Genomic DNA, 9,623 nt, shown 5'->3' on the forward strand with positions numbered 1-9,623 from the left:
GTGGGTTTTTTTATTTGTATAATTTCGAAAATTTAAAGTCAGTCAGATAAAGTCAGAAGTAAATAGCTGCATATTTTTTGCCATATTGGACACCACTTTCAGAAAACAAGTAAAAATCTTTCAACCTAATCCAACAATGTTAGTAATAGGAATTCATTTACACTTAAAACTGAAGCGAAAGATTCTTTTAGTCAATAAAATATAACATTCAAACTCTAAGTTTTTTTTTAAAAAAAAATTACCTTATTAAAGCGTATAAATTAAAATTTAAATAAAGTTTATATATGCTTTTAATAATCAGAAAAATTCATGACACTGACTAATTTTGCCCAATAAATTGCTTTGATATATTTTTAATCTAATTATTTCCGTTATAATTATTTTTAATTTACTAAAATTAAATAATTCTTAAAAAAAAATAATAATTGGATCCTCTTTCAATATAAAATTTCAGTAAATTTTCTTTATGATTATTTTTATATCAATAAATTAAAAAAATAAGTTAATAAACAACAAACATTTTTTAAAAAGAGGAAAAAATCTTAAGTCAAACTATTATTTCAAATATAATTTAAAAAGTCAGTTAGGTTCATTTTTCTTTAGTTCAAGCTTAATATTTAAAAACTGAAGTTTAAGTTCGAGAAGTTCATACGTTATTAAGTTTAAAACTTTCCTGAAAGAGAAGAACTTTTCTGTTATATGTATTTATATACATGAATTATATGTATTGTCTAAAATTTATTTTTTGCTGGGACAAACCAGTTCAACAATAAATGAAATACAGCTAATATAAAATATTGTTCTTTTTTTTCGATGTTTTATTCATAATTATTTTATTTATAAGAATTTATTTATTTTAATTTATGAATTACTTTTCTACATTGGAATTTAGTTGATGAGTTTCACGATTTATATTCTAATATTTTAATTTTCATCAGAATAAATAGAAACTAATAAAAGTAGTTTACAGATTTCTATATAGTTTTTCGATTATTAATTTTGAAACTACTGCGATGCATGGTTTAATCCATTTTACAATTTAAGACTTGGTTTAGCTAGCTCATGTAAGAGTAATTTTAATAGTGTTTCTATTCAAACGACTAATGCGGTACTTCAGCTGTATTGGATCTTTATAGTTTTCACTATAAGGTAACATTCTGCTCGATAAGTTTAATATGCGATGGTTGTTTTGTTGATGAATTTTTATTGGGACTCATAATCGAACTCTTAACCTTATTCCCATGAGAGGAAGTTAAGTAAGAGCTGAAAATGCTCGGAGAATTATTCAAAGCTAAATGTATCAAAACGCTACAACGTACTATCGATTTCTACCATTCGAATAGTTATCTAGATCACTATCTTCATCCATTATTCAGAATAGTAATAATTTTGTTGATCGCTGTAAATCAAGCAGAATTTATAGAATTTCACCAAATTCCTTTTGGAAAGTTACCAACACTACATTGGAACACCAAGCACTATATTGGAGCATTACATTCTTACATATGTTGATCTGTTGTCTTGACATTATGTTTGTGTATTTACTGCTTGACATCATATTCGCGGATGACGATTAAAATTATATTCGTGTATCTATTGATTGACATTATATCCACTGACTGAACTATATCCGTTAATTTGTAGCTTGGCATTATATTCATTGATTCATTATATCCTTTAGTCTGTTTGTTGCCCATCTATCCTTTATTTTGTTGATTAGCATTGTATCCATTTACTTGTTGAATGGCAATATAGCCATTGATCTATTGATATTATTTCCATTGATCTGTTGACGGTTTCATTATTTTCAGTCACAAAAATTGTTACAGATATCAAATGCCAAAAATTTGTACACCAAGTATTACTGTGAAAATAAGCATACACCACATTCACAACATGACATCCTTGAGATTTAACTCAATTTGAATTCTTCTCAATTTCGTCGAAATTTGAAAATCAATGACTAAGCACAAAATCGTACACAATGAGTTTCTTAATCTACACATCAAATTCTTAGTATCATTTTAGGTGGTAAAAAAGCCACCACAAAAGTCAGTAAAAAAAAACTATTTGTACACTAAACGTTCTTAAGATATATTTGCATCAAACATATTTTGAAAATAGAGATCTCATTGGAAATAATAAGGCCAAAAGTTACTTCTTTTAGGTTTTATCGAAATTCCGATGCAAACCTCTCCAAGAGATTCTCATTATCTTATCCATGGTACCTAACGAGAAGTTTCCACACATTATTTAAACACTGAGAACACATAATAACAATATATCCAACTGGAAATTGACAGATTTTTCATCACATTCATTAAACGTTGTATATTTAGCAACAAGTAATTTAATACGGCACACTAAAGTTTAAGAACCTTTAGTGTGCCATTCGAAGACCATTCGAATGCAGACGATTTCATCAAGAGAACTTAACTACAAATCCGAATCATAAAAATACATCGTAGATATATATCGTGCAGTAACCGGATGGAAAGAATAATTTGTTCCTGTGAAGAGGGGCCTCTAACGTCATGAGAATTTGTGCCAATGAATGAATATATAAATCCATAGATCTCCCAGCAGTGAAGATGTCAAGAAATCTTCCAGTCGAATTGTCACGTGACAAAAGAAAATTTAACGATTAAGCATGGTTAGAGACAGATGTGCGACCTGGAAAAACTCCCCAACACCATTTATCCATTTGGCCAAAAAGGGGGGCAGAGATGTGGAAAGAAAAATGGAATTCAAAAGTTCTTCCTGGCAAGTTGGAATGAACGTCAATTCTATGTAGGGTTTTTTTCAAATTTTGGTGTGGTTAATTTAAAAACGGATGTTGTTTGTTTGATTATATATGGATGAAATTAAAGAGAGACGAGTTAAAATTAAATTAAAGACTTATTTAGAAATATTCAGGAAAAAAAAATTTCGAAGGAAAAAAGAATACTTTAATAGCACAATTTTAAATGTCGTGCAGAATAACATGATTTGCATGATATTTTGCATGAAATATCATGCCAAATATCATATCACCATATGATTTTGCCTCGCATTCAAAATCTAAGAATTAATTTTTCAGATCAGGTGAAATTCATGTAAGGACATCAAGAAGATGCAAACCATGTTTTCTTTATTATTTCTTTTTTGTACTTTATGCAAATTTAATATTATTTGCTTGTACTTTATTTGTACTTCTTGCAATTTTTTAGAAAAGATTAAAAATAAAGGGGTCACTTTTTTAAAATAGGAGAATCACACCCTTTTTGGAACTGCCATAGATTTTTTTAATCAAAAAATGCAAAGCAATAAATTTATATAATTTTCGGTTTTGAGTAACTAATTTAAAACTTCATATTTGTATGTTTTTAGAATACTCAAAATGAATTCCTAAAATTTAATTTTATTACAGTTTAAGCAAATAAAAACAGATTTGGATAATGCAATTTTTCTTAACGTAAATTGCGCAAGAAAAAAAATATTTTAAAAATCTAAAAACAGTCAAATGTATTGTTCTATCATAATACTAAACAATCTTTCGAAAAATGTTGATTGTTGAATCGTATTGGTAGAGTTCCATTTGGAAAGTAAAATGAATAGAGGACCTAAAAAATCTTATGCATGGCTGCCTTGTAAATCGCTTATTTCGAAAGATACTGCTGCAGACAGTAAATATTCGCCCTCCGTGCATTTGTGAAAATTAAAAAAAGAGAATTAAAAGCATATTTAGAATTTTCTTCCATCTCCCTTCCTTCGACAGTTTAGTTTGGTAGGTGATTAATCATTTATTTATCAATGATGACTAGGAAATAAAGTTGAATTATAAAAGCTACTTTATTTAGATGAACTTAAATTCACTTATAGAATCATGATGAAAATAAATAATGTTCATTAATAAACTAGTTAGCAAAAAAAAAAAATATTAAAAATAAAGTTGTATAACAATCATCTAGGCATAGTTTTTAATCAAATTGAAATAAATCATTATATTGAATGAAACGAAATTGAGAGTTAAAACTTAACAATTTTGTTAAAGTTGAATTAAAGAATCATTTGTTTACTAATGAATATAAAATAAAGTTGACTGCTACTCGATAAATACAATTAAAAATAATTATTAGCAAAAAAGTGATTGGGAAATAAAGCTAAATGGCAATAATCATTGCATGAGTCGTGATGACTCAGGGGATAGATCATTCGCCTTCCCATTAGATAAACCGGGTTCGAATCCCAGTTATGGTGGGTTGATATGAATTCCGCGATTCTAGGAAAAAAAGGTACCGGAAAAAAAGGTACGAAAAAAAAAGGCCCCGGAAATAAAGGTACCTGGAAAAAAATGTCCCGGAAAAAAAGGTACGGAAAAAAAGGCCCCGGAAATAAAGGTACCTGGAAAAAAATGTCCCGGAAAAAAAGGTACGGAAAAAAAGGTCCCCGAAGAAAAAGGTCCCGGTAAAAAAGGTACCTGTGTAGGGAAAATTCTGTAGGGGAAAATATTTGAAATGAGAAGATTAGATTGAATGGTGCACTCTAATTAAAAAGGACCAATACTTTCGCCTCCAATCACGAATAAACATCCAGCACATAAATCCTCCCAACTTCCCCGATTGGCTACTTTAAGCCTCACATTAGCAACTTCTTCGCAAAATATAATTCAAAATAGAAAATAACCCATTTTTCACTTAAAAAAATTACTAAAAAAATTAAAACATTATTGAAAAATTTAAATAGTATCAAAGCTTTAAAAAATGATCAAAGAAGAATGAATAAATGAAATAAAATTTTAAAAAAAAAGCGTAATAAGTCCCCCCCCCTTACCCTTCTCCTTACCTCAATGATCTAATCTGAATTATTACAGAAAAAAGAATATTCATTGAAACAGCGAGAAGCATTCATGCTGCCCAGAAAGCGAAAGGGGAAATATGCCTACAGATTTTCCCGATGGAGGTACCTTTTTTACCGGGACCTTTTTTACCGGGACCTTTTTTTCCGGGACCTTTTTTTCCAGGGACCCTTTTTTCCGTACCTTTTTTTCCAGGGACCTTTTTTACCTGGACCTTTTTTTCCGTACCTTTTTTTCCGGGACCTTTTTTTCCGTCTACCGAATTCCGCATTCGGCTTTCACTGACCACAGCGCTGGCAAAAAATATCCTCAGTGGTAGACGGATCATGGGATAGAGTCCCCTTTTCGTCAGACTAACCTTGGGAGATTTTCGTGGCTTTCCTCTCAGTCAAGCAAATGCGGTTTAGTTCCATCAAAAAGTTTTCTACGAAGTCGAATTTCTCCCTATACTTGATACAGGAATTCCCTTGTCTTCTGGATTTGGTTCAAAATTACAAGGCTAAGGAGTAGAACATTAGTAATCGTAAACCCATAGAATTGGGTCAGCTGTTAAACGACGGTTATAAAATAAAAATAAAATAATCATCGCATACATTAGTAGCAGTTAAAGCATATTCAATTTTGCTATTTGCAGCATAAGTGCCTTTCTGCGAGGAGGGCCCTCCAAAGTTGAAAAGGCCAACAAATGAAAGAAAAATTCCTCCAACTTGAATATCTTTCCACTGAGATAATAACAGAGTGGCTGCAATCCTTTCCTTTCTGCTGTTTCTAAAACGGCACCTTTTGATTTCATGGTCCATTGTTGCCTTCCAAACATTTTGAAATGGGAGGAGTACCCCGAGACACATAATCCATTTCCTTTGACAACAGTAACTATCTCTAAAAGGATTGAATGCCCACTGTCTCCCCCAACTCCAACTTCTGTCTTCATTATTCCAACCGTCCTTTTGTACTCCTCGCTCATTCCTTTAAATTTGTCTGTGTCTTCAATGGAATGTTTTGGATGGTCAGTAAGTAATCCTGTTGAGTGTGACTTTAGAAATCAATACTGAAAGACCACATTACCGGATTTAAATAGGATTAGTATTTTGACTTTTTGGAAATTAGTATAATGGCGGGATAAGTATTTAGTAGACTCTGCAACGCGTGGGAATTTGAAATGAGATTACGGATTAGTATGATGATCGGATTAGTATAATACAGTAGTGTGTAACTTTCAATGATAAGAGTACATTCTGGATTAAAATAGGATTAATATTTTGACTTATTTTAGTATACTTATTTAATAGTGCTCATTTAATGATCGGTTTAGTATTTAAACTCAGCAGTGCTCTGTTTGGGATCACGCTGTGCTCTTTTTGACTTGATATATTTCCTTCATTTAATACCTTTTACTCACATTTTTCTTTTTACTGAGTAAAAAGAGTCAAGTATGAGTAAAAGAGTTTTCTTTTTCTCAGTAAAAAGGAAAATGTGAAATGTTTCCTCCAAAAGTATTCAATGCTCACTGTTTCCTCCAAATCAGACTTCTGTCTTCATTATTTCAACTGTCCTTTGGTGCAGTGAGCGCATTCTTTTATGCTTGCTTATATCATAAAACGAATGATTTTGGTCCTCCAGAAAGTTATCCTGCTGTAGCTGACTTTCAGTAATCAATATGTCAACATAGAATTGCTGAATTTAAATAGGATTGCTATTAATTTAAATAGAATTACTATTATTGTTATAATTTTCTCTAAAAGAATTGAATGCTCACGGTTTCCTCCAAATCCGACTTCTGTCTTCATTATTTCAACTCTCCTTTTGTGCTCTGCATGCATTCTTTTATATTTGTTTGTGTCATCAAAGGAATGATTTTGGTCCGCCAGAAAGTTATCCTGCTGTGGCTGACTTTCAGTAATTAATACGTCAACATCTAATTGCTGAATTTAAATAGGATTGCTTACTAATTTAAATAGAATTACTATTATGACTATAAATTTTCTCTAAAAGAATTAAATGCTCACTGCTTCCTCCAAATTCTGACTTCTGTCTTCATTATTTCAGCTATCCTTTGGTGCAGTGGGCGCATTCTTTAATATTTGTTTGTGTCATCAAAGGAATGATTTTGATCAGCCAGAAAGTTGTGGCTCACTTTCAGAAATCAATACGTCAACATCGAATTGCTGAATTCAAATAGAATTGCTTATTAATTTAAATAGAATTACTATTATTACTTTAAATTTTCTCTAAAAGAATTAAATGCTCACTGCTTCCTCCAAATTCTGACTTCTGTCTTCATTATTTCAACTGTCCTTTGGTGCAGTGCGCGCATTCTTTAATATTTGTTTGTGTCATCAAAGGAATAATTTTGATCTGCCAGAAAGTTGTCCAGCTGATCCTGGCTTTCAGAAGTCAATACGTCAAGATCGAATTGCTGAATTTAAATAGGATTACTATTTTGACTCTTTAAAGATTAGTATAATGATCGGATTAGTATTTTGAAGTAATGGGGATTTCTGATCTGATTAGTTTTTAGCTTGTGTTTGTGCTTAGAGTTCACAATGCCAGGCTTGAAATCCCACTGTGCTTTTCTTTTTCTTTGTGTTGATATATGTACTTCATTAGATACTAGATAAAGTATCATATGAGATGTCTTTTTTTTTTCTTCTCCAAAAGGAAGTTTTAACCTTTAGTTTTCTTTCCATGAATTCTCCTCCACGAATGACGAAAAAATCTATATAAATATGCATTTTTATCTAGGAGCATGCCTGTGATTTTTTCAACCCTGAAAAAACAAAAACAAACAAAAAAATTTATTGTGATTTAAAATTCCTTGCAACTGAATATCCGATAATTTTTCTAGGAGAAATCAGTCCAAATTTAGTCAAATCTTCATATCAAAATTTTCGTCATCCCATATTCATTGGTTGGTATTGCGAACAAAAATTTTACTTCCTATTTACATTCCTCATATTAGGGCTGCAGTCCATCACGCCATCGAATTTCCGCGATGATTTCCACGAAATTGTCCTCTTTTTTTTTTTCTTCTAAAATCCGCGAATTTCTCTATGTTTTGATTTGCGCGAAAATTGCTTGAAATTTGAATATTTTTTTCATTTCTAATTTATTATTTTTATTTAACAGTATTTTTTACTTTCCTGAAGTCTTAAATTGAACATGTAAAATTGATAAGATATTTAGGGGAGTGGATCAATAGCAAAATGACAAGAAAATAGTTCAGGGATAAGAGATAATCACAATCTTCCTAAAGTCAGTAAGAGTACAAAAGAAATTGGAATCACAAAAGAAGGAAAATGTTGGAAACCAAATCTTTGACAGAAAAATTGTAACGCAGGCTATTGCACTGGGCAATGAAATTTCTACTGCCTTTCTACATATCCAGGCAATTTTTCCCGGGCGGCTTCTTGTGATTTCTTAAATAGGGACCAGTTTCTTAGATAAAAGGGAGATAAGGCTTTTGTAACTAGTAGTTTGAATGTAGAATGTTTGAGTTTTCACAGCAATTACTTCCTACAAAACAACGGTCAAGGAATTGCGCGTTAACGAAGGAAAATTGATCGAGTTTTGAAAATCAAAGACCGAACGCTATTCAAAATTGGCAATTCGAAGTTTATCTGTGCCTACAAACAGCGTGGAAGCAGAAAGATCATTTTCTAAGTATAAAAATGTATTAAGTGATGAAAGACGAAGCATAAATGAGAATAATCTGACAATGTACAGTACTTTGTACCAAAATTCTGTTCATTTAAATAAAAAATATTAATATTGCTTGAAATTAAAAGAAATACTTTTGTTGTGTATTTCTTCAGCTTTTTTATTGTTAGCGCAATTTCTGTCTTTTGCATCATTTATATAGTAAATTTTTTTATGTTTAGAATCTGCGTAATTTTCAAAATTTCCCGCGAATTTCGGGTCTTTTGTTCCCCCGACAAACTTGCAGCCCTACAATGGAAAACAGAGAAAAGGAAAAGAATAAAAAAGAAACACTCTTAGACGAATGCATCAATTTCATGCAATATTTGACCACAAAAGAAAAAAAATCCCGAATTTAAAGTGCGCCCATAAATTTTAAGTTTTTTTTTTCTTTTTTACCTGTCGATAATGTTGTTTTCTTTTGTTGTTTTTCCTAATTGTTAAGTGTTAAGAATTTAATTTTGAAATCTGGAATTAAATCAATGTGATACGGCATATATGAAACATATTACGCTTAAATTTTAAACAGGAGTTTCCTGTTTAACTCCTGTTTAAACTCCTGTTTAAAATTTAAGCGTAATATGTTCTCTGTATAAATCTGAAAATTGTTAAGACCCATATTTAGTTTTAAAAATTAGCTTTAAATAAGCTTTTCGACAATGTAGTAAAAAAGGAAGAATTTTCAAATTTAAACTAGATTTAACTAAAACAATAAAAAATGTAGGAAATTTTTTTAACTAGAGAGTCGCGATTCTATTGTAAAATAATAATTATTTGACAATATATTAGCATTAGTTTCTTTTAATTTGCTTGATCTTTATTTATATAATATTATTAATCTTTAATTCTTTTAATATTTATTTTATTTGCTGTACACTTTTATGAGACCGGCTACTAAGAGACACTAAGCTCAAAATAATGGGAATATTATGACGCAATGAAAATAATGTTACTCATGTGAGATTCAGAATAACGGGAATAATCTGAAATTCTGAAAGTAATGTTATGTGAGATTCAAAATAACGATGCTAATGTGGGACACAGAAAATATGGTTGCTAATGTGATACTCAGTATAATGGGGATAAAATG

This window comes from Parasteatoda tepidariorum, chromosome 8 (assembly GCF_043381705.1).
Source record: "Parasteatoda tepidariorum isolate YZ-2023 chromosome 8, CAS_Ptep_4.0, whole genome shotgun sequence".
Taxonomy (NCBI): Eukaryota; Metazoa; Arthropoda; class Arachnida; order Araneae; family Theridiidae; genus Parasteatoda; species Parasteatoda tepidariorum.